We start from the raw sequence: 27,688 nt of genomic DNA on the forward strand, positions 1-27,688 counted from the left end.
ACTAATCACCAAGAATTCATTTTCTATTCACCACCAACTAATTATCCTTCTTTAATCTGTTGTAATCTTTAGCCCTTGTTCTTTGGTAATCAACACTCTGTTACCTGTGCATTTGTTTGGGTTTCATTTTATTGTTTGCATATGAAAGAGTGAAGTTACTTAATATTTATCTTTTTTCTTTTGACTTATATTTAAATAGTATGACAGTGGCAACTTTTAATAATTCAATTAATATTCACAATTAATATTAAGTATAAGTAATTAACATTCAATTACTATTTATAATGGGCTTACATTTGGTTCCTCAACATAAATAGTTTTTCCTGGAAAAGAATACATTTTATTTGAACCAATCATCAAAACTGTCTTGGGCAGAAGATATGGCTCAGGACAAGGCTCTTGTTTGGTTTGCAAAAAGATTTGGGTTCAATTCTCATGGTCTCTTGAATGCCACTGGCAGTTTTTCTGCAGCACCAAGTCTGGAGTAGGCCCTAAACAGTAAGACTAGTGTCTTCTCTACCTTTGAAAAATTCTCAAAGTTGTGTTTAGACCATAGATAAGGAGAATGTCAGAGAGCACATAACTTAAGCAGTATTTAGGAAAATAAGGTTAGATCATGATTTTGTATCTTGGAACATTATAATATTCTTTAAAAGTTTCCTCTTGATGATATTTTCTATTTCTTTTAAGATGTATTAAATTTCTGATATTTAATTATAAATTAGTAGGTATTTGAATTAAATATTTTATCAGGACAAAAGTGTCTATATAACACAATACATGAATTGTCTTTGAATTCTGATCAACATGGTCTCTCAGAGAATCCCAACTCTTTCTTAAAGTACACTTCATTTCTGAAAATATATTGTAAAAAGTGTTTAATAATATTTAGAATGATATTCTTGCAAGTTGGACCTCTGTAAGCAACATACTAAATATGTTGTGTCATGTAGAGAAAAAAATAAAAATAACCTTATAAAATATTTTAATCTTTTTCAAGATAGTTCTATTCAATTGAAATATTTGAGTGAGAATATATGTAAAAAATAACCTGGATCATTGACATTCTTACTTTTATTTCAGAATAAAATGTAGTATGATAAGTATTAAACTAAATGGTTTGCTACCATGACATCAAACTATTTTGAGTTAACTAAGAAAAAGATGCCTACTGAAGTCCATTAAAAGTAAAATTCCACTTGGAGCATAATATTTTAAAAGTTTTCATTCTAATTTGAAAGTTTTTTTCTGAGCCTTTTAGTTTTAAATTATACTTCAGTTCTTAAGAAATTTGTTGTGGGGGCCGGAGAGATAGCATGGAGGTAAGGCGTTTGCCTTTCATGCAGGAGGTCATCGGTTCGAATCCCGGTGCCCCATATGGTCCCCCGTGCCTGCCAGGAGCAATTTCTGAGCCTGGAGCCAGGAATAACCCCTGAGCACTGCCGGGTGTGACCCAAAAACCAAAAAAAAAAAAATTTTGTTGTGAAAGATTTGTAATTCATTTTGCAAACAATAAAAATATTAAAATAAATTTGTTCAGTAAATTTTAATTTTAGATACATTTTATAAAAAAAATTCACAAATTCTATTTTGCATAAGTGAATGAGTGAATGAGACTATGAACATAAGTAATACATGTGTGATGTCTAGGTATACGTGAATATATATGCATTCTGAATTTAACACTATAAAAGTTTAATTGATATATAAACAATAGTATAATACTTCTTTGTATTTTTTGAACATGTTAGAGGTTCTTTGGGCTGATTTATGACTCTGTTTTCTGGCTCAAAATTTGAGGGTAAATTATTTCTGACACAAACTTAATAATATGCAAGTTTATGAAGAAAGTTTAAAGTATTGAGGTATAAACATCCTAATATTATAGGTGTACTTGAAGTGCTGCCAGGAATGGAATGAATAGACGATTGAGAGCTGGTGATAAAAAAGATGATAGTCTGGTTAATAATTCTAAAACCTAAAAATTAGAAAAATCATTTTCCCTTTTTATTTCTATTATTTGTTATTTATTCTCAATCACAGTTTCTCAGCTGCTCAGTCTTGATTATATTAAAGTGGATTACTGCTTTATTACCACAAAGAGATTTGCTTCCTACCTTTAGTTGAAAATTAGGCATACCTCTCATGTTCCTCAATATAAAAATAGCTGAATTTGGCTTCTAATAATCTTTATTAAATATATGCTATTTTACATGTATTTTCTAAATAAGGAAAATGTTTTATCCAATTAATAATGCACCAAGAAATGTATACTTCTGGAAACTTTCTCTTCTGGAAAATAGCCAAAGAGAAAACAATTTTATTCATAACTGTTGTTAATAATTCTCAAATTATGGTTTAATTGAATCCGATTATTCTGCCTGGGAAAAAATAACCTGTTCTAAGAGTCAAGAAATAATCCTGTCTAACCTTCTGAGAAATTGCAAGGCAAACAGAGAATAATATTAATGGACATACATATGCTACATTTTTTATTTATAATTTGTTACTTCATTAAAGCATTCCTCCCACTGCAAATTCCTCCCTATATCAGTATTCTTAGTATTTAAGTAAATTTGACTGCTTTATCTTCTCATTCCTAAATGTCATTTATTCTCTCCCATAATAATAAATACTGTGATATTCTGCAATCACATGGCTTTATTTACCTCTTTATATAGTGATGATACAAATATATAGTTAAAATCCCTGATATTCACTTTACTATATATATATATATATATATATATATACACACACACACACATATATGCAAACACATACACAAACAAAAAAATCTTCACTTTAAGTTTCAGATTCTTATCCAATACTTACATAACTCTCTATTCTATTACCCTACCAAATTTTCTAATAACTGTGATAGACCACCATTTACTTTGTAGCTCAATAAAGAAAACACAGCATCTTGGAATAGTTTATTTTCATTCAAACCATATGAAATCAATATTCCCTTCCTGTCGCTTTAATATACATGCTGTAGTCTCAATCTAACTAATTATTGACATTTTCACAGCTACAACACTCATGCTTCATCTCTTACCAAGGATTTTATAGTAGTCTTTTACTAAGTGTCACCTTATCTCCCTTCGACATGCTTTCTGTCAGAATAGCTAAGTTGTTTTTTCCTTCAGTGTCTAAGAACTTGCTGTTCTATCAGTATGATGTCTTCCTCTTTCACAGTTTTGCATGGCTCATACACTCATTTAATTCAGACTTGTGCTTAAATGGCGTTTCTTTAGAAAGGGCTTGAATGATTTGTAAATTATTTCATAATAAATTTCCTCTATTCTTTTTGCTTTATTTTTATTCAGAGCACATTCTATTATAAATATATTTTATCTGTTTATCATTTACCTCTCTCACCAGTATTTAAATGACAAAAAGTCAGGATCATCTCTTTCTACATTTTAACCATGAATTTAAATTATTATGTGGCTGTAAATAATCAGAACCGTTTGTGGAGTGAATGGATGCCATTTTCAGGGGATTTTGAAATGCAAGTCTTATGTCTGACAGGATACTGCCTTTAACTTTTAGACTTCTCTTGAATGTAAGCAAAATATTTAAGGATAAAAGAAGACAAAATATAACAGCATTTTCTTATTAGTTGCGCTAATGATCTTACACATTTGCCTGTGAAAATGCCTGTTTTTTCTAAGTGAGCATTCATGTTTTATCTGTTGCCCTTATGTTCATCTTCAGTGTCTTAAAAGTGCTACCAGACTTCTATCTTCCAAAGGACTTTATTTCTTCATGCTGAATGTGGGATTTTTATATTTAGAAACACAAACTCTTCCTTAATTATATACAACCCACTGTTCTAAATTTTACATACCACTTTGCAGTTTAGTGCTACGCGATTTACTTGCTACCAATTTTGGTGTCAGAAATTTGACATTTAGATTGCCTTTGAAAAATAATGGTAAAGTAGATTTAGTACTGAATGAAACATAGCCTCTGCCTTCTTCACTTTCTTTTAATTGCTTTTTCCCCTATCTTTAACAATAAATATTTTCATTTATATGGATGTCGATCTAACCACAATGTCACAATAATATGTCAAATACTCATAAAAATTTATAAAATTAGGGAAATATTCCAACCCTCAAAATAGGTCGCTGATCTTTACCCCTCCAAATAAAGGGCTTTTAGTGCAGTGTATAAATTTCTACACATTAATTTACATCTATTACAGATACCAGCACAAGTGAGATAAATCAGCACATGAAGAGTTATTTTGGAATTCTGATAGTGATATTTATACCATGATTTTGAATTTTACTAATATGTACATTAGTTATGCTTAACTATTATGCAACTTCACTTATATTTTGTGCATTGTGTTTTTATTTTCTCTCATTCATTTACTCATTCTCTTTGTGTTATATTTTGTGAGAATAATATAAATATATAGAGGCTTGAGATTTATTACAGTAGGTAAAGTGAATTGCATGGCATAAACCTGGGTTAAATCTTTAGCAATACCAAGAGTGAACCCTGGGCATAGAATTATTTTTTCTTGAACTTTATTAATTAATTTATTTTGGGGCCACACCCAGTGGTGTTCAGGAGTTACTGCTGGCTCTGCACTGACAGGCAGGGGCCATATGGGATGCTGGGAATCGAATCGGGTCCCTCCCAGGTCAGCCACATTCAATGCAAATGCCCTACTGCTGTGCTATCTCTTCAGCCCTTGAGCATAAAATTAGAAGTAAACCCTGATCATTGACAGGTGTGGCCCCCAAACCAAAATATATTTATATCAATGAAGCATATATGAGTATATTCAATGGTATACATTTAATATTTTAGTGGAAAAGAACAGAATATCAAATCCTGTTTTGTTAAATGTGTTCTACTTAATCATACAATTAATAAAGTTTTGGAGTGTTCCCTAATTTAGGTTATACCAAAACAAAACCTGAAAAAGAGAAAATTCATTTAAAAATTTCATTGTGGGGCCACAGCAATAGCACAGAGGTAAGGCATTTGCCTTACATTCAGCAGACACAGGATGGACCCCAGTCCGAATCCCAGGATCCCATGTGGTCCACTGCGCCTGCCAAGAGTGACTTCTGAGTGCAGATCTAGGAGTAACCCCTGAGCGCCACTGATGTGACCCCCCAAAAAATAAAGAAAATTTTCATTGTGATTATTTTTTAATCTAGAATATAATATTGATATTATGTTATTTAATTTTTGTCTTTGACCTATTTTATATTCCACTCTAGAACTAAATGGAAATTGTCCAACTGATATCCTAACTATATATTTTACACTGTTTTTCTTGTTAGACATTTTTCTTATTGAGGTACAATAATGTATTATACTGCTAATTATACTTTCATGTATACTTGTCTCAACACCACAATATATCATCAAATTGCTCACTTTTCTCCAACAATGTCCCAAATAGGAGGGTTATTATAGTTCTTTTAGTCATGAAAGATTAATGATATAACCTTTATGACAAATGGACTATCCGTAAAAATAATGTTATAAACAATACTGAATTTAGTGTTTGAATTTCATTAGCTACTAAAATTTTACTAACTTTCATGGTCTGTTAAATTTTTAAAATAAAGATAAGTACATATGAAAGAAAAAAATCATTCTTATTACAGCACACACATATATTTTTGTTCTTTATTTTATTTTTTTTGGGGGGTCACACCCGGCACGGGAGACCATATGGGATTCGAACCACGGTCCTTCTGCATGAAAGGCAAATGCCTTTTCTCCATGCTATCTCTCCAGCCCACACATATATCTTTTAAATTTAGAGTTCACTGTCTTGTTGTTAGTGGTGATGGTGGAATTGCACTATACCTGGAGGTATTAAGGAGCTAATACTGGGCCAATGCCCCTGGCAAGTTGGGGACCTATATGAAATGCTCAGAATCAAATTGTGATTGGCCATGCACAAGTCAAATGCTCTATACACTATACTATCTTGCTCGGTCCTAGTTCACTTTTAATAGAAAATTGTCTGTTGTTTGATATTTGGAATGAAACATTATTCTTGAGGTTCTTTACATTTTAATTCTCCTTTTACAAAATGCTTCTAAAGCTCATCAATAGAGCAATAAATAAGTATAAATTTAAATAAGTTCCTTTCTGGAAAATATTGTCTTTTGCTTAATTTATTATTCTATACAATATAAATTAGACAGTACCAATAATATTCACTCATACTTTTCATACTTTTTTTTAAAAAAACTTATAGTTTTCTAAAATAGTTCTCTGTTCAACCTTCTTTGGAAAAATATATGAGCTGATTATTATTACTCAAAACTAGAAAGTGGAGAGAAATGAATACCTTATTAGTCAACATATTTTGACATTTTGTGTTTTCCACCAAATCTTTAATTGAGTTATATATGTTAGTTGTATTTTTATGCAAAATACAAGCAATAGTGAAACAAATAGAATGTTTTACATTGATTAAAACATTTTTTCTTAGTTTTTAAAACTCACCAGTGCTAAAAACCTATTTGAAATAGCAGCAATCAAGTATTTACCTTATGAAACTCAAATAACTCATGATTTATTATGGCTTCAGTAAAGTCTTTGTAAAATAATTTCACAAGAACTTTGCTTTTACTGTGTCCTGATTTTGTCTTTATTTGTGATGGCTTCATTCAGATGTAAATACTTTGTGAACTGGGAAAATGGTTTATGTGGTCCTTATAGCCCATTACATAAGTAACTAGTAAACACAGTGTTTGCTGTTTAAGTGTAGAAAAGTTGAAAAATTATCACAATACTAGCATGTGAATTGCTTTAGAAGGGAAGAGTTCAGAAACACGTAAGAGAATTTTAATGGGGCTGGGAATGTTGCTCAGTGGTAGAAGGCATGTGAGAAGCCCTAAGTTTAAAATGTGTCACTACACAAAAATTGGAATTTGAGTATCCAGGAAATAGGATTGTAGTTAGGATGCATGCTAAGCCTATATTTGACCTGAGTTTGATTTCCAGAAATAGATATTCCCCCAAACATTGACCATCACAACATACAGACTCTTAAGCAAAAGTTGAGTGTGATTCTAGTGGCCTGCAACACCACATAGGTGACTATTCCTAACGCAGCAAGGCATAAAAAACTTTGTCACATTCTTGGGCACCTAATATTGAATGAAAGGCCATGATTGTCTGAGAATCACAAAAGAAATATTAGGGCCTCCTATGAACCACCTAGAAGCATCCCAAAAGTAAAAAGGAAAACATTACATGCACAAAAAAGAAATGAATTTGGAAGAAAAGTCCTTCGATTTTTTTTTTTGGAGATGTCATTTTTGGTGGGCTCCTAAGCAATGCTTCATGGCTACTCAGAAAATGCAGCCATACAACTCAATTCTATGCCTCTGCAATGTACTTGTCAGGCTACCACATCCTTAGACGGTTATAGACATCAAACTTAAGCCTTTGAATATGTGAGATAGATATATTATCCTAATACCTGTGTTATCTTTCTTACCTCCAGAAGAAAAAAACACCTTTATTCTATATTTTTATTAAAATAATTTTACTTATATCTCAATAAAGCTAAAAGAAATACATTTGTGGAATAATTTAATATTAGAAAAATAGAAGGTTGGTGGTCAGAAGGTTGCACAGGTGAAGGAGGGTGTACATTTATGATTGATATCCATCTACAAACATACTGTGATCATGCTGCTTAAATGAAGATATTAGTTTTTAAAAAAATCAAGATAAAAAATAAAGGCTTTGAATTTTATTTTTTTAATTAATGTCTTTATTTAAGCACCATGATTACAGATATATTTGTAGTTGTGTTTCAATTATAAAAAAAAAAAAAACAAAGAACCACCTACCACCAATGCCCCTGTGGTCTTCCAGGGACCCCGACCAGCGGATAAAGCTGGGGACCACGTCAGTAATTCACAGTTCTCGAAGAAGAATCCGGCCTGAAATAGAAGAGGGACTGGGAAATAATGAGACTCGAGACGAGGGGATCCGATCAAGAGTCCGTTTAATAAAGGAAAAAATAGACCTTTTATAGACAATGCAAAACAGAGAGAGTAGGGGCGAGACACAGTAAGAATTGCTGTAACTTTCCACGGGAACATCTTGATTTTCCAAGGTTAATAAGATTATCATCAGTCAAGAGATTTACATTATCTTTGAGCAACAAAATACAAAATCTAATCTCAGCCTGGGCCTTTTGACCCCTGTCTTTACAAGGACATTTTGGAGCCTAATGACTCCCTAGCTCTAGGCTACTTCTATTTCTTTGGGTCCAAGGGCAAAGAAGGCCACATGCAGCTTGTAAGCACTTTGGCTAAGACTTTCAGAAACTCCATTTTGATTAGTGAGAGGGCTTTTTAATTATTCCAAACAGTCTCCAACATGCCCCATCTCTTTTTATCTCTCACTATGTGGAATATAAAGAAATATTATAATAAAACATAGTCAAACTATTTACCACAAGCCCATAGCAAACATTATAGTAAATAGGGTAAAACTAAAAGAACTTTTTTCTAAGATTAGGCACTGAAAAAGGTTGCCCACCCTCATTACTATTCTTTAATAGTGTTGGAAGACTTTTCTATAGTGATTGGAAAAGAAAATATATAAAGGACATCCAGATAAAAACAATAGAAGTCAAGGTTTCACTATTATAAATGATATGTTTTGATATTTAATCTTTACATATTACAAAAGAAATTATGGAAACAATAGTTTTGATAGTAAAGTGGCAGGCTACAAAATAAACATACAAAAGTTCATGGTTTTTCTATATGCAAAATTTAAGTAAAGGAGAAAATTTTTTTAATCCCATTAATAATTTTGCCTCAGAAAATCAAATATCTAGAAATCAGCTTAAGCAAATATGTGAAATGTCAATAGAATAAAACTACAACACACGGCATAAATAAAATAAGACTCGAAGAACTTGAAAAAAAATCTTACTCAGAGATTGGGATGATTAACATTAAATAAATGATAACACTCTCCAGGGACTATACAGATTCACTTCATTCCATATAAATATACCTATGAAAATTTTCAAGGAAATAGGCAAAACACTTTTGAAATGCACCTGGAACAGTAAACCCTTCTGAAGAGTCAATTCAATCATTTGTAAAAGAAGATAGCAGCCAATGCTTTTCCCAACTTCAAATTAAATTACAAAGTGGTAATTAATTAAAACCACATGGTACTGGAATAAAGACAGACCCTCAAATAAATAAGACAGAACTGAAAATTTAGATATACACTTAGGTATTTCTGATCAATTGATCTTTGATATAGGAGCAAAAAGTATTAATTGAAGGACCAGAGTAATTGAACAGTGGCTTACCATTTACCTTGAACTCAAACAAGCAGGGATACACCCAGGCTTGATCCCTGGCATTCCATATGGTCCCAGGAGCCTCCCAAGAGTGATTTATAAGCTCAGAGCCATATGTAACCCTGGAGCAACACTGAACATGGCCCCTCAACAAACAAACAAAAAACAAGTTGAAATAAGGAAAGCCTCTTCAACAAGCATTATTTGAAAACTGGGTAGTTACATGCAAATAAAATATAATTAGATCTTTTCTTGATACCATGCTCAAAACTCATTAAAATAATTAAAAAAATTCAATATCAGATCTGAATCTATGAGGTATATAGGGACATACATAGAGGGATCTCCATGACCTTGACGTTTAGAGGCATCTCTAAAGATGAATGTCCATTGATTGACCAAGAAGTGGAAATAAATATAAATAAGTAGGACTACATTAAATTAAAAAATACTCTCCACATCAAAGGAAAAGAAGACAAGAATACAAAGACAGAATACAAAGAAAAATTACTTATCACCACTCATCTGATAAAGAGATATTAACCAAAATATTGAACATATAAGCAAAAAGCACTGGTAGAACTTTACAAGAAAAAAAATCCAACCAACTAAAAGATGTGGAGAATACATGACTAGAAACATCCTCAAAGAAGAAAATAAATGATCCAAAGACACATGAAAAAATATTCATTATAACTTGTAATCATGAAGATGCAAATCATAAAAGTAATGAGAAAAGACTACACAAAAGAGACCGACATTTATCATAAAGTACCAAATTAACTAGTACTGGTATGGAATGAATAAAAAAGAAAGGATCCTCATTCACTGCTTCTGGGTATGTTTATTGGCCCAGTTTTTTTTTTGGAAAATATATAAAATGTCTAAAAATATATATATTTCTGAAAAATTTAGAGGCATTGCATTTCCATATGACCCTACAATTGCACTTTTTAGAATACACCAAAACTACCCAAAATACAATGCAGAAAATGAAGCAGAAATACAATGCAGAAAATGAAGTACTCTTAGGTTCATCACAGTACTATTTACTATAGTCAAAATCTGGAAACAATACAAGTGCTTTAACAATTAATGGATAGGCCAAAGAGATAGCACAGTGGTAGGGCGTTTGCCCTGCAAACTGCCTATCCAAGTGGTTCAAATCCCAACATCCGATATGGTCCCCTATGCCTGCCAGGAGAGATTTCTGAGCACAGAGCCAGGAGTAACCCTGAGTGCTGCCGAATGTGAACCAAAATCCAAACCAAAGAAATAAAAAAGAAAGAATTAATGGATAAAGAAGCTATGGTATATCTACACAATGGACACTCCACAGAGATTATAAAAATGAAGTGATGAAATTTTCTAATATGTGCATTTTCTAATATGTGGATGCACATGCACAATATAATACACAATGTATAGAAGCCATATGATTAAAAATTACATATTTACTCTAAACTTCTTTGTGATTATGTTTTTATATTTCTGTTAATAGAAGACTACATTTCTCTTTTTTTCTCACTGCTGATTACATTTTGCAAGTGCTCGTTATTTCTCAGAACTGCTGATTGCAGATATGTAGGCAATTTGGCTTACCCCATTATAATTAGTTCTTCTTTGATAGAACATTTTTTATCTAATGTTGCTCATATTACATGGGTCTTGTTAACTATATTGAAGTGTAAGTGAATACATTTCTAGTGATAAAGAAATAATCAAGTTTCTACTTATGATATAAACACATAGTTTAAAGTATTAACATTTTGATTGATGGCATTTGTTTATTAAAATAGCATGTAAACACTTTATAGTATATTTTGAAAGGAAATTTTATATTTTGTTATTCCACTGAGAATTACACTGATTTTAGTTTCAATATATTACAAAATTTAAGAGGTCGTTAAAATATAAATGCATGTCACATTACATTACAATGTGTCACTCTCTTATTTTAGTCCAGCATATAATAAAAATTTAAAGTTTATTTGTGCTGGGTTACCCACCAGAGCTGTAGGGCCTAAGGGCTATCTTTCTTAATACTCTGCCTTATAGTGAGAGCATAATGGTTCGGTGCTAGTGACATTGCATTATCACTGAGGTCTGTTTCATGGGCACAGTATTTGCTGGGGACCTCTAAGGCTGCAGTCAGAAATAGACAAGACTTTACAGTGCCTGAAATGACAGTCCTAGAGAATGTAAGATTTCTGCTTCAAATCTTTTATTATTTTCCAGGCCCCATTAAACTCTTGATTTGTTTATTAATTTATTTGTCTGGTTTTTTTTTTGGGGGGGGGAGGTCAGACTCTGCTACAGGAAAGACAAAGCTTTAACCTAGTATGTATTCTTTCTGTAATCCATTAAAGACCTTGAATATAAGGAATATTAACATAATTCTTTAACTTTACAAATTGTGTATGTGTTCTTTTTTTTTCAGGGCAAAATGCAAATGCAATCTGTCACTACCACAAATTATACAGTTGAATTCCCAAATTTGGGAAAATCGCAGGGGGTAGAACATTCGGAGTACAATGGATGAGCCTCACTCTGAGAAACCACCTTCATGATCATGATATCTTCCCTGCCAGGTAAGTATGTATATGTGTTTTTTGAATTAGTCACTTGAAATAAAAAAAAATGTCATTTACAAATAAAGAATACAATTTTAGCCTTTGGGACTAATTGTAAAATAGGGCATTCATCTAACATTTATGAAAGTAAATTCTATTCTTCTAATTAAATAAAACTAAATTTATGACCTTGGACATATATCTAAAAACTCTGTTACTTCAGATTTATCTTCTCAAGGTTAGTTAACAAATCATGAATTTATAATAGCAGAAATTAAATATTAATAGGTTGTAAGTGTGAATATAATGTGACAATTCAAGGTTTTTTATGATTAAGCAAAAATTTCTCTTTTGTAAATCCTACATGCTTATCTTATACCTTCTCCACTAGACTTGTAACTTGCATGCACATAATATATTGCCCAAGGTATTCTGCACTTTTATATTCAACTTCTTATTATAGTTAATAGATGACCCAACTACTTTTCCATGAATACATAGGACTTTTCACCTTAGTTGATCCGCCATAGTTTTACAATAGGTACATGACGTTCTGATCTATACTGACTAGTTTTCTATTTCTCAGCTTTAGTTGTTATAGTTCAGACAATTTCTACATTATCTGAGAGTAGTTTCTTGTTATAAAATATGTTAAGTATGATAGGGCCTATCAATATGATCAAAATGTTTGATTATATACTAACTTTAAGATAGCAAATTTATTCTTAAGTATTTTAAAACAACACAAAATGAAGAGTAGATGAGTGCCAATGAATAATTTTAATAATTTTATTTTTTCTGAATTTTGAGATAAAAGACACAGGTTTAGTTTCTCAAAATTTGTATTTTAAAAGGGAAATTTTTAAAAGTCAACAATCCTGGGGCCGGAGTGGTAAGGCGATTGCCTTGCATGTGGCCAACACAGGACAAACCCTGCTTCGAATTTCCTGAGCCCGCCAGGAGTGACTTCTGAGCACAGAGCCAGATGTAGCCACTGAGAGCTTCCAGGTATGACCCAACACCCCCCCAAAGTCAACATACACAAGTAATGAGAAAAAATGCTATGCTAGAAAATCTAATTTGCAAAAGTCCTAAGAAGATATCGAAACATATGTAGAGAAAATTTTATTTGTATGATCCACAAAGTTAAATGTTGGAAAATATACAGAGAGGAACACTTTCCAGTCATCATAACATGAAGCTTGGAAGAAAAAACTAGTGTTTCTGGAAAAGCAAAAGTATGGAAGATACTTGCACTGAGAGTCTCAGTGTCTCAGTGGTCAAGCATATGACACAGATGTGAGGGCCCAGATTCCTATCCCCAGCATTACATATGAGCAGACTAATTCACATGCACAGATACAAAGATAAATTTACTTATGATAGAATGGTAAATTTTGCATGCTGCAGTCCAAAACTTGTTAATTATAATTTAAGCATGGAATGATTCCATGTTAGTGTTATGCAAACATATTTTATTGAAATAGGTCCCTTATAGAAACAAGAAATGATTTAGAGCTAAATAGAAAAAAATGGGAAAGTAAAATTCTGCTGTTTAGCTGAGAAATGGTAAGGGTTTATACTAACAGAAGAGAACTGGAATGTGGAAGATAAACATGATGAAATAAATAAAACTGGAATTTGTTGCTTCCTAAGTTTTTGTACTTGTTTACACTTTTTGTTTTGATAAATACAGCTCTAAACAATATTCATAATTAAGGTCATCCTCATCTTACTGATGAGGGTGTTAGTCTTCTGAGAAATTCAGTCATTGGTGAGTATTATACACAGAGATTAAGTGTCAAAAAGAATTTAAGTGAGCTTCGGCTATTAAATTCATATTTTTGTTTGTTTATATTTTTTGGTGTTGAACTCTCCAATAATAAAGCCTAAAAGGAAAAAAAGGAATAGAGAGGAGAGAAAGAAGAGATATGTCTGCCTTAGAGGTAGAAATGTTGCCATAAACTGGAGAGAAACTGAGGACATTATTGGTAGTAAATGTGCACTCTTGAATGGATGGTTGTTGAACATTGTATGTCAAAAATTCAATCATCAACTACTTTGTAACTCTGTATAGTGACTTAATTTAAAAAGTTTTTAAAATTGCTATGGCAAATGTGGATTACATAAAATAAAGCGAAATTGGAAGAAGGATTTATGTTTTCTGATCTAGTTTAAAATCTTTTTAGCATCACAATACATGACCACTGTAACCTACAACTAGCAATAAAATAGAACTAGTCTTACTGACTCAAGGCCACCAGTATCTTGGTCTGTGCTGAGGATGACATAAATATTTCTTTAGAAGTGATGAAACAGATAAATAGTATTAAAATGTTGAAATTCAGTTAGTAGTTACTTAAAATAGGAATGAATTTTGTTTAAACATGAATTGCAAAAAAAAAAATAAAACCACACACAGTTAATTTAAAAAACAAAGAAGCAGTAGGACTGAATAGGTTTAAAAACAGTGCTGAGCACAGTGTTTCAAGGCCAATATGAAAATTGAAAATTTTCATTTAATATCATTTGATATATAAACTTTTCTTTTAATTTTGACATAATCTTTGCTTTTTATTTTATTGGTTTCAATGAGTGGGCAAAAATAAGAAACAAAGACTATTAGAGAAAAATGTATATTGAGGTATTGAGGGAGAATAAAATGCATAATTGTGTTTTACTTCTTTTTTTTTTTTTTTTTTTTTTTTTGGTTTTTGGGTCACACCCAGCAGTGCTCAGGGGTTATTCCTGGCTGTCTGCTCAGAAATGCTCCTGGCAGGCACAGGAGACCATATGGGACACCGGGATTCGAATCAACCACCTTTGTCCTGGATAGGCTGCTTGCAAGGCAAACGCCGCTGTGCCATCTCTCTGGGCCCATATGTTTTACTTCTTGAAATTTTTTTATTTAAGCATGATTTATAGTTATTGAAAGTTTAATTTTAGGCATATAATGTATCAACACTAATCCTATCAGCATTATCTATTCCCAACACCAGTATTCCCATACTTCATCATCCCTCCTCATTTAATGCCTGCTACTTTGACAAGCTTGATAGCTTATGATATTTGTAACTTAAATCTTATATTTTCTGGTTGATGAGTCTGGGCTTTGATTTTATAGCTATGTCACTCTTCTATATCCCCAGTATAACAGAGAGTTTAGATATGCTCCCCTGTTACTATACATTCTCATCTTCTTTCTTCCCACCTTGATTTAATTCCTTCTTTATCTTTCTCCTTCTTAATTTGTATGGTAAAGAGTGATCTAAGTATCCCCCTTTTATACTGTATTTATGCATACAATTATTTAAATATAAGTGAGATCATACTGTATTTGTATTTTATGTCTGGTATCTTTCACTTAATATATCTTCCCATTTCAGCCAGGTTGAAGTAAATTCCACTTTATCTTTCATTGAAGCTGAATAGTATTCCATTGTGTATAAATTCCACATAATCAACATCCATTCATTTTCTACTGGACACAAATATTGATTATATATATATGTATATCTTAGCTGTTGTACTAAGTGTAACAATAAATAAGGATCATTTTGAATAAAAGATTTTAAGTCATAGGAGTAGGTACCCAAAAGTGGCATTGTAGGGTCAGATGGCAGCAGAATTCTAAATTTATTGAGGAATATTCATATTGTTTTCCAAAGGAGTTGAACCATTCCCACCAATGGTGGATCAGAATTCCTTTTACAGCACATCCTCATCAGCATAGATTTTTTCTGTTGATTTTGAAATGTGCCATTCTCACCCATATGCTATATATCTTATTGTTGTCTTTTTGTTTTTGTTTTTGTTTTTGGGCCACACCCGGCGGTGCTCAGGGGTTACTCCTGGATGTCTGCTCAGAAATCGCTTCTGGCAGGCTCGGGGGACCATATGGGAAACCGGGATTCGAACCAACCACCTTTGGTCCTGGATCGGCTGCTTGCAAGGCAAACGCCGTTGTGCTATCTCTCCGGGCCCTCTTATTGTTGTCTTGATTTGGATTTCCTAATGATAAGTAATGTTGAGCACTGTATCATGGGCTTACTGGCATTTCAATTATTTGCCTCTGAGAAGTATCTTTAAATTTTCTATCTTCATTTTTGATAGTATTTAATTTTTATAAAATTAATAAGTATTTTATCAACCATGGATATCAAGCATTTTTGATGTATTGAGTACAAATATTTTAACCATTGAATTAGCTTTTTTTAAGTTTTAAGCTCTTTTCTTTGACACGCAGAAACTCCTAGATTGATGTAGTCTTATGTGTTTATTTTGTATTTTGTTTTCTTTTCCAGTAGTATCAGAATACTGAAGATGTTTCTGAGGTCCTAACCTTAGAATGTTATGCCTATATTTTCCTCAATATACTTTATAGATTTTCGTCAATATTAAGGTCCTTGGTTCATTTTGATTGACTTTTGTGTAAACTGTGAAATATTAATCATACTTTAATTTTTTTGTTTAATTTTTGGTCACACCCGGGAGTGCTCAATGGTTACTCCTGGCTCTATGCTTAGAAACCACTCCTGGCAGGCTTGGGGGACCAGATGGAATGCTGGGATTAGAACCACCAACCTTCTGCCTGCAAGGCAAACACCTTACCTCTATGTTATCTCTCTGGTCCCACACTTTAATTTCTAATTTTCTTAGTGTCATTTGTTGCAAAAGCTATCTTTATTTCCTTTTATATTCTCAACTCAACATTTTATCTTGAAAAAATGTTCATATACATGGATTTTTTCATTGGATATTTTATTCTGACCAACTGATCAGAGAACCTTGTTTTATTCCAGTTTCCTGCAGTTTTGATCACTACAGCTTTATAATACAGTTCCAAATTAAGTAATTAAATAAATTCACATTTTTACTTTTTACATGGCTATTAATGGCCTCTTTTGATCCAATCAAATCTTTATTTTTGGATTTTCTATGTCCCTGAAGACTGTGTTTGAATTTTTACAAGAATTGTATTGTCTATATAATAGCTAAAAAGGATAGTCATTATAGCAATATTAATTCCTCTAATACATTAGTATTGAATATTTTTCTGTTTCCTAAGGGCTTTTATTTTTTATTTTTTATTTTATTTAAAGTTACCATGATAACTTGATTTTTAAGTTAATTGTTAAATACTTGATTTATTTTGTATATAAGAATGTGACCAGGGCCGGAGAGATAGCATGGACGTAGGGCATTTGCCTTGCATGCAGAAGGATGGTGGTTCAAATTCTGACATTCCATATGGTCCCCTACCCTGCCAGGAGCGATATCTAAGCATAGAGCCAGGGGTAAACCCTAAATGCTGCTGGGTGTGACCCAAAACCAAAATCCAAATAAAGAATGTGACCAATTTTGTCACCAGATACTTGCTGTACTGGTTTTGTTGTTCCTAGGATTTTTTTGTGTGAAAAATTTAGAGTTTTTTTATATATATTATTGTATTATCTTCAACTATTAATAATTGAATATCTTTTTTATTTGGAATCTCTTGCATTTGTTTTACATGTCTTCAAATACTATATTGGATAAAAATAAGGACAGAGGACACACTTGCCTTATGCCTGATCTCAGAGGAAATGGTTTCAGTTTTCACCTTTAAAAAAGTACTGACAGTAAGATAGGATAGTTAAAGATATTGTTACTATCTTATTTTTATTGATCTCATAATGATTTACACAGTTCTTCATAGTTAAATTTCAGACATACAATGAATTAGAGCCAATTCCACCACCACTGTCAACTTCCTTCCACCAAGTTTCCCAGAGTATATCTCAATTACCACCCTTTGACACACACACACCCTCACCTGCTAATGAAATAGGTCCGTGTAAAGTTTAGATTGCTAGGTTTGGGACTCTTGAAACTGTTATTGTTGACTTTTCTTGTATATTAGTCTGACCTTTTTTGTTCGCAAACAATACACCTGAGACAACTTGGCCTCTGGCCCCCTTCCTTTCATATTTAAGTTTCTACTTCACCACTCACTTTCTTTCCTACTAGCTATAGTCTGGGGCCAAGGGTATTTGAGTCAACTTCCATTTAGATCATTTATTTCTTCGCATAGTTTTCAATCTTAAGGTAAATTACTTTCAATCCTATTTTAATACAATTTTTATTATGAACGGTTGTTGAATCTTGTCAAAAACTTTCTTTGCATATATTGATATAATTACATTATATTTTTTTATTAATGTGGTACACCATGTTCATTGATTTGCACAGTCTGAAGATCCTTGCTTTGCTGCTATGAAACTCACTTGATCAGGGGCTATGGATTTTTGGAAATGTTTTTGGATTTATATGGCTAATATTTTCAACTTTTTAGTATTTTTGTATTGTTATTTATCAGGAATATTGGTCTGATATTTTTATTTCTAGAAATGTTTCTGTCTGCTTTTGGAATTAGATTAATGTTAGTTTCTTAAAAAAATTTTGCAAGAGTTCTCGTGTCTTCCATGTTTTGAAAGCACTTAAGATAAAAGGCAGTAAATCCTCTCTGAGAGTTTGTCAGAACTTAACAGTTAGCCCTTCTAGACCAGGACTTTTGTGTTTGGGGAGAATCTTACTTAGTGGAATGTTAAAGTCTCCCACTCCTATTGTGCTTCTATCATTATACATATTTTGTTGTGAATCTTATGTTGTGTCACTTATATTTGATAGTTGAGGATTATTTTCCTTTCTTGATGCTCTAAGTAGTCTTTTTATGATATTTTTACCATTCTAATTACTCTGTATATTGACTTTGTTTTGTTTAAGTCTAAAATGTTTGGTATCCTTTGGGTGTCTTGAATATGTGCAGATGCCTCTCCCCAGAGATCAGAAAAATTGTAAATAATTATTTACTTTCTCAACTGTTCTTTTTCTTTCCCCTTTATCTCTCATTCTTGTATTCCAGTGCTTGGAAGAGTATTGCTTTTGTTAATATCTTTCACAAATGTTACATTCTATTCCATTGATTTTTCTCTCTGCTTCTGTAGCTTAATTCTTTCTTACAAGAGTATTTTGTCTTTAATATCACTGACCTGGTACTTCATATGTTGAATTTGGTTCCTCTGGCTTGTGATTGTATTTACTAGCTCCTTAATTTACATCTATACTAACTCTCTGATATGCTAGATCAGTTCATCTTTTAGTTGGTTAAATTGTTTTTTCATTGGTCGCCTTATTTTCATGGCAATTGCACAGAATATTGATTTATGTTCCCCATGAATGAGTTTTGAGGCTTTACTTGAGCTCAATAATTTGCTGGGACAAGTGTCCTGTCTATAAGAACATGTATATTCCTTTGTTTCTTCATTGTTCTTAAATATTTGTGGACACTGTTATTTGAGCTTCAGAGTCTGAGAACTGAACTGTTTACTCTTTATAATCAGCTAATATAACAACTTCTGTGCTCTATTATGCTATTTCAGTGTTTATTCACTTGAATATCTAAAAACCTGTTGCATAGATGGTAATTATGAAGGCATTTGGGGAAGATCTCACAATCAGCAACACTTAGAATTAGTGAGGTTAAGAAATGAAATTGTCATGAGAAGTCTAATGCATCCAAAAGGTATCAGGAGAACTAGGGAGGAGTCACCGATGGTGGCAGCAAGGGCAAAGGCATAGGAGAATGTTCAGAGACATTGACACACATGGATGATAAAAGAGGCTGACATTACATGATCTGTTCATCAGGACACGTCTGAGTTAGAAAAAATGGGAGGGAGTGCAGGTTTGATCCAGGAAAACCAGAAAACATTCATTCATGGCAGCAGCACAGGAGCATAAGGAAAAGAAGTTTGCAAATTTGTGTTTTACTTCAATCAGGTATGTTAAAATCACTAATATCTTCATTTTATAAGTTTAAAATAAGTAATAAAAACTTTATTCTGTACATGTCAGATACATCTCAAAACCTTTTTAAAAATAAACCACATATATCCTGAGTTATTCAGGAAACAGCATTGATATTCAGATCAAAATGTGTTTCAAAGAAAAGAGCATTAGGCCTTAATTAGACACAAATATTCTCTTTTACAGTGATGTATATGACTATTAAGCTTTCCACTGCAAAGTATTTATTAACATTGCTTGTGGTAAACACGTTCCATTTGAACCCTGTGACTGCTGTCTTGATTATAACATGTTTTAGAGAAACTAATGAAAGGTTTAATAAAATCAGCTTGCTTGGCTGAAAAGTATTATACAGAGAAATGATATCTGCTTTCTATTTTTAGAGCAGTTTGACCAATATCTATATTTTTGACTCATGATGAAATCAGTATGACTATTGAAAGGATTTCACAGTGGGGCATTTTTCTTTATGCTAATAATTAAAATAGTAACTTTTATCATCCTTCAAGTATTTAATTGTCACAGTAAAATAAAAGTCAGCTTTGTTTAATTCCTTACAAGAATCTTCAAGTTATGACCACAAATTTCTTTTTCTACTTGTATGTTACAATTCCAGATTTGTAAGAAGAAAATATGAATAAAAGTGACTATGCAGGTAAACAGAAATCTTATAAGATATACAGTGATATTTTTCATGATGCATATAGCTTCTCTTTAAAATAATCTGAATGTGGGTTGGAAAGTAGTAAAGAAATAGAGTAGTTGTCTTGCTTGTAACCTAAACGGGTTTGATCCATGCAAATCTAGATGGTCTAAATACTCACCAAATGTGATCCTTTAATTAATAAAGAGTGAAATGTATGCTTAGAGTCAAAAGTAAATCCTGAACACATCCCTTGGACAATGAAAATAAAAAATGAATATAAAGTTAAATAGAAAAGTATTGTATATATAATTAATATATACAATATATATAATATAATATAATATATTAATATAATATATTAATATATATAATTAGATTTAAAATTAGATCAAAATATATTCACTTTTAATATATACCTCACATTTTCACTGCCTTACACTATTATAGTTCCTATTTATATATAACATTCAGAATTTGTTTCTTGTATTTCAACAATACATTTTCTTCTTTTCCCTAATTTACAGAATATGAAAGTACCAATCTATACTACATATAATTAGATAGCTATAATTTTGTCATAGTAGTTACCCCATAATAAGCTGGATTTAAAATATGAGCTCACTTCTGTAAATTGAGCCAGCAAAGTTCGGCAGAGAAAAATGTTATATAGCAAAATTATAAATACTAATGCTGAAAAAGGTAAAAAAAATACGTTTAAAAAGATACGACAAATCCATACCTTGAGAAAAACATTTATATTTAATTCTAGATTTGTATATATTTTGTTCTTTTAAATATACATTCTTTCATTAAAATTAGGTAAATTTTATTTGCACTGACATCACCAGCTCTTTGTGAGAGTGAGTTTAGGCATAGTTCTTCACCTCACAGTTCTGGAAGGTCTAGTAGCTAAAACTACAGTCCACAAAAAAATTGTTGTCATGTCATCATCTTTGCACTCATGTCCACAGACCCACTCTATTCTTGAAAGAGAAGTAAACTGAGCTGTTAAAAATTATGAGTCTATTGGCCACACTGCTAAAAACTGGCAAGTTCAGGATGAAAAACTGGAAAGGTCCCATTCCTGCTAAAATTTCACAAATTTCACCCACTACCTACAATTGCTGCTTCGCCAATGACCCAGCTTCACCACTTAACCACTGATCTTTGCAGAGGTGCCAAACTGATCAAAACTTCATGCATGCTGATATTTGGGATGACGCCAGTAGGACTTTGTCAATTGGTGTGAGCTCCCTATCCTTGTCTTCTCAAACTTCTGGAAGGCCTGGCAGCCAAAATCATACCCTCCGAAAACTGCAATATGAGGATTAGTTCTTGGAATTCCTGGACACATATATGTCTGGGTGACTATTACAAATATTTACATATTGTTGTTCTAGCATAAACATAACAATTTAGATGTCAATGTGGATTCAAAATCATCAAATATAAATAAATAAGTAAATAAATAGGCCAGAGAAATAGTGCAGAGGTAGGACATTTATTTGCCTTGCACACAACTGACACAGGACTAATAGTGGTTAGATTCCCAGAATCCCATATGCTTCCAGAGCCAGCCATAAGTGACTGCTGAGTGCAAAACCAGGATTAACCTCTGAGTGCTGCCAAGTGTGACCCAAATAATAAAATAAATAAATAAATGAAATACCAACTTAAAAACAAATACCTTATTAAGCCTCTGGTGAGGTCCTATAAATTTCACAAATTTTCTCATTGCTGTATTTTTATAATTTTAATTGTATTGCCTGTAAACAACCATATAAAATATGTTATTTTGTGCTGCTAAGAGGTCAGAATTCGGAATGGGTGGGATTTTACATTGGTGGTGGATTTGGTATAGAAAAAGGAGTGGAAGAAGCAAATGTTTATAAAAAATATGTAAAAAATTCTTAAAAATAATTTATATTTAAAAAACCTGCTTTTTAGGAAGGCCCTAATGCATCCCTGGCACAGACATGCCCCAGGGTAAGTTAATGTGACCACTGATGACTTGGAAATAGCAGCAACTTGTTTTCAGTGTTAGTCTCCATGCCTCACCTCCTAACAATGAGTGAAACTAGAAGACTCTCCATGACACCATGACTTCGACATAGGACTTGTGCAAAAACCAAGATCTCTAATTTCTGAAGTCTGGCTGCAACAATTGTGATTTAGGAGAACTTTACCTAGGGCTAAGAAGGAAGACTGGGGTTATCCCACTTAGTATGCCTGAAACCTGTAATCTTATGGCAAAATGCTTTATGAGTAGGGACATGTTGTGTTTAGGCCAAAGAATTTTGCTTTTTATTTTCCCAACTTTTGCTGCACCTATGCAGAAAAACTGCCACCCATTTTTTTATATTTTAGTTATGTCTCTCACATTTTTTATAGAACACAAGTTACTTTGTTTTATATTTCTTCATTTTTCTATAAAATTAAGGAGGAAGGAAAGGAAAAGAAAAGAAAAGATAGGGGGCAGGGTCCAACTTTTCTCAGGTGCATTAGTGGAGATACAAAAGGATGCAACTAGAAATTCAACCTAAAGTCAACAGCAATAGAATAAAGAGAACCAAACTATAACAATATAAACTTAAAATGAGCCTGTTTTACTGGCAGGCTAGGGTGGTGGTATAGAATACACTCTGGGAACATTGATGAAAGAATGTAAACACTGGTGGGAGGATTGTCCCTGAAGGAATGTCAACACTGGTGGGAGGATTGTCCCTGATTCATTGTATGCCTGAAATCCAACTATGAAGAACTTTGTAAATCACAATAGTTTGAATAAAATAAAATAAAAAATATCCAACTTGAAGGAAAGAAAAACTAACTAAATAATCATTATATTAAATTGACCAAATATGAGCTTTTGACATATACATGAGAAATATTTGTCTATCATTTTTAGAACTTTGGTTATATTAATTCACAAACATGTTTAAATTGGTTATGCCTTATATCATTAAGTAATCTTGCAATCCGTTTATAATGTATTATGATAAAAAACTTCTTTTCTAATGAAAACACTATATAGTGGCCGGAGCGGTGGCACAAGTGGCAGGGCATTTCCCTTGCACATGCTAACTTAGGACGGACTCTGGTTCAATCCCCTGGCATCTTATAATGTTCCCCAAGCCAGGAGCAATTTTGGAGCCTTAGTCAAGAGTAACCCCTGAGTGTCACCAGTTATGGCCCCAAAACCAAACAAAACAAAACCAAAAAAAAAAAAAAACAACCCCAAAAAAACAACACTATAATTTAGAATTAAATAGCTGTTGATATTTAACTTTATTTCACTGTCTTAATATATGTATTTTTCCTAATATTAGAAAAATGATTTCATCATTTTAATTTAGTTCTTCCTTAAAATTATATTAAATGTATTATTAAATGTGTATAATTTATAGGCATTGAGGAGTTTACAAAGAATTTTCTCTTTTTTTTTCGCATTTAGTACTTATGCTTATCCTGCAGGTATGTATATGAAATTTGTTTTTTTTTAAATAATATCTTTATTTAAGCACTATGACTACAAGCATATTTGTAGTTGGGTTTTAGTCATAAAAAGAACACCCCCCTTTCACCAGTGCAACATTTCCTCCACCAATGACTCCCATCTCCCTCGAATATATTTTGAAGTAAGGTAACAAAGTAATACAATGGGTAAGGAACTTCCCTTATATGTAGTTGATGAGATTGGTTCCCTGGAATGTTGTATCATCTCCTGAGTTCCAGCAAGTGTTATTCCTCAGCAAAGAACCCAGAGTAAGCCCTGAGTAGAGCCAGATGTGACAAAAAATTAATAGAACAATCACAATGTTTGAAAAAATGTAGGATGCTTGTAAATATGGTCAAATAACTAAATAAGTACAGGTGTCTATTGTACTCAATGGCCTAAACTGTTTAAAAATTTTTGAAATTTAAATGATAGACTGCTACAATAGTAAAGAGCTGATACTATACAAGGAGCTTTATTTACAGACAAAAGTATAGAGATAAAACTTTAACAACTTTATGATTCACTTAAATTTTTTATTCATTCATTACAAATATACATCAACCCTTTATCACAGTCTTCCTCATTTTGAGTCACCCACACCCTCTAGTACCTATTAAATGATTTAGGGAAGGCAGATATATTCCCCTCTATCTTGAGTATTTTTTCTGAGGAAGGTAGATTTTCAGGCGAGTTTTGAGTGACTTTATTTTCTTAAAAGTGACTGGCAATTAAATAATTCTTAGAACCTCTGCATATAGCTTACAAGTAGTCAGTTTCTACAATATTACTTTAATGTTTATATACAGACTACTAGTAAATTTAAAACGTGTCATTTACATTAGGAAGAAATTATTTTATTTTTGGAACAATTAAATCAAGCGTTCTTTTTCTTTGAAACAGAGAAGCCATATTGTTGGATCAAAAAGAATTTATTTATGCTATTTTTCTCCATAGCCCAGACCATATGGCCTACCTTAAGGTAGAGATCAGTTCTAAGAATGCTGTCAGCTCCTCCTAAACATAGGGAAACTAGACTTGTCATTTTGGAGTTGAGTCAAAAATGTGTTTTCTTATCTTCAGTAATTTCTAATGAATACCAAACAAGCATGTACCATTGTCCTATTTTTATTGGATTATTTTTTTCTTCTATCTTATTTTCAACAGATTCTGCATAAAATAACCCCTTTAGTAATACCTGTTGAAGGGAATCAGATGAGGGATTTAGAGACAAAGAACTGGGCCAGTTTTCAGATGAAGAAGTTTCTGCTGGTATTGATGGATTTTTGGAACTGCGTCATAAGGGAGGATACCAGGCACCGAGGAGGTGGAGGATTAAAGGAAGATCTCTACCACCGTGGGGCACAATTCCAAACCCAACACAGAATACTGGCCTCCCACTGTCCTGCCTCCCACGAAGATGCATAATAAAATACAGAATGAAAGATAGAATTACAAAGAGAAATGTTTATTTTGTTTCTGAATCTTCAGCAAGAAATTTTGAGAAAATGTTATGATTATCAACATTAAGTATTTACACTTTGCTTTACTTAAAAAATTAGCCCCCCAACATTAGGATATTCAAAATTATGACAAATTTATATTTTGGATGTGAAGTGGTAGTTTCCATAACCAATTGAGCTTTTTAATATGAAGTTCTATTATTTGGGTTCCATAAACTTTGAGAGTTGCCAACTTTATTTTTCTTTATCATTTTGCTGTACATAAAGCTAAATGGCAATATATCAATAAATGGCTATTGGGATGAACTGAAAAGGTATTCATAAAGGGAGTGAATCATCTTTTTGCCTGACATGCTGCTTCACTTCTGGACTTGAAGCTGTTATTAGAAGAAAGTGTCTTTCTTGGACCACAAGATACAGGATTATGCTTTTATCTGCATGAGAGATTTGACAGTAGACTCTGTAATGTTTTTCTGCTTCCCAACCGACACACATACTTAATGGGAGTACAAAATAGACTTTCTCTTTCTTATTTAAGCCAATTACTTGGGCTTTCTCTTATATGTGCCCAAACTAATCCTAATTAATTACCTTATCTATAAATGGAGAACAACTATTTTTAAAGTATGGCTGTTACAAGTCCTGTGTGATTCTAAGTTAATGCAATATTTATTATCTTTCTAATTACGTATATATGAGTGTCTCTAACACTTGAGAATGTTGTAAAAAAAAAGGTTATTTTAATTCTGTTCTTTTTAAAATAAAACAAGTGTTTTGTGTAAGCTAATTTACACTCTAAATTAGCTTTGTAAATAAAATAGTAACTTAAACAGACATAAATATCAGGGCATAGGACTTGCCAACTGTCACTAAATATGAATTTGTAAAAAAAAATGGTACAATTATTTCCCTGCTCTGTTTCCTAAAGTAATTCACTAAGGAATACTGTGTATACATTTAATTTTCTATATATCTGAATCTGGTATTGTTGATATAAATTGCTACTCAAGTACATTGATATAATTATAAAAATTTCGGGAAGGCTTTATTAGTAACATTTGTATATTTTGTCAGTAGAATAGATGCTAAGGAGAAGGTCAGTGCAGCTGAAATACTTTTATGTGAGTTAGGATTGGGGCCACACCCGATATTTTGTTGGTGGGGAGGGGGGGGGTGGAGGACATTCCTAGTTCTGTGCTTGGTGCTTTTCTTCCAGAGATACTGTGAGTTACAACTAAGTGAAAATAAAAGAATGGCATTTTTTCTAGGGAAAAATTGCATACATTTCACTTATGAGAGCAATGTATTTCTATCTGTAACAATGTATAAATATTAAACAGGAATTTCTGACCTTGGGCCAGAGTGGTAATACAGGCAGTAGGACATTTGCCTTGAATGTGGCTAAGCTAGGACAGACCATGGTTCGATACCCTGGCGCCCCATATGGTCCCCCAAGCCAGGAGCGATTTCTGAGTGCATAACCAGGAGTAACCCCTGAGTGTCACTAGGTGTGGCCCTCTAAAAAAACAAACAAACAAAAAATACTTTCTGCCCTTTAGATGCTAGGAGTATAGATTGTTAGATAGAATATATTAGCGAGTAGTAATTGAAGATGGAGGGTTGGCTGTTCTGCTTTTTTCTGTGGTCCAGATTTTTTAACATATTAACATTTTTATCATCAGTTTTATAAAGATAAGCAAGCTTCTATTATTCATTTACGAGAAATAGTAATGGCTTTTGTATTATGAAGTTGGATTCTAATTTCTAAATATTAAAATCATAAAATATTATAAATATATATTTAAAAATTTAATTACTATGGTGCTCTTAAGAAGTGTTCTAAAAATCTATAACTGTTGAATTTCCAAATGATTCTTGGTAGTAAGTTTGTTTCATTGCAAGGACCTGATGATGGATTTCTGCATAGCTCCAATGGTAGTAGGGACTAGCTAGGTCGTTTTTAGTGCTAGGTGAACCGCTAGGGTCACAGTGATTGTACTAAGAAGACTACATCTGGCAGGGATTGAATAAGAGTTAGGTACAGAAAGGCAAGTGGCTAAAATCCAGCATCAATTTTTCTACTTCTGTATTTAATTTTCAAATTCTAAATTAATATATTACAATTCTTTAAAAATGTAGAAAAAATGGGATTTTTCTCATTATGTGATATTCTATATAACAGAATACAATGAAAGCAATTTGAAAGTCAAAAAAATAAAATTATCATATAACAGGCCATTTAATCTGTTTGTCTTAAGCATTCATGTAGAAATTATATGTAATAAAGAAGTAAGATTGACCTGTCAATTTTACACAAAGAAAGAA

The 27,688-nt window shown here is 32.3% G+C and overlaps 1 protein-coding gene and 1 non-coding gene across 2 annotated transcripts in view; both read right to left on the reverse strand.

Moving 5' to 3' along the window:
- Window positions 1-27,688, reverse strand: part of PCDH20 (protocadherin 20) — a 119,802-nt gene that overhangs the window by 58,212 nt on the left and 33,902 nt on the right.
- LOC126016771 (U1 spliceosomal RNA) lies at window positions 11,777-11,936 on the reverse strand. The gene has a single exon (XR_007498496.1). It is a non-coding gene; the product is annotated as a U1 spliceosomal RNA (small nuclear RNA).

This window comes from Suncus etruscus, chromosome 8, assembly GCF_024139225.1.
Source record: "Suncus etruscus isolate mSunEtr1 chromosome 8, mSunEtr1.pri.cur, whole genome shotgun sequence".
In the NCBI taxonomy this organism is placed as follows: Eukaryota; Metazoa; Chordata; class Mammalia; order Eulipotyphla; family Soricidae; genus Suncus; species Suncus etruscus.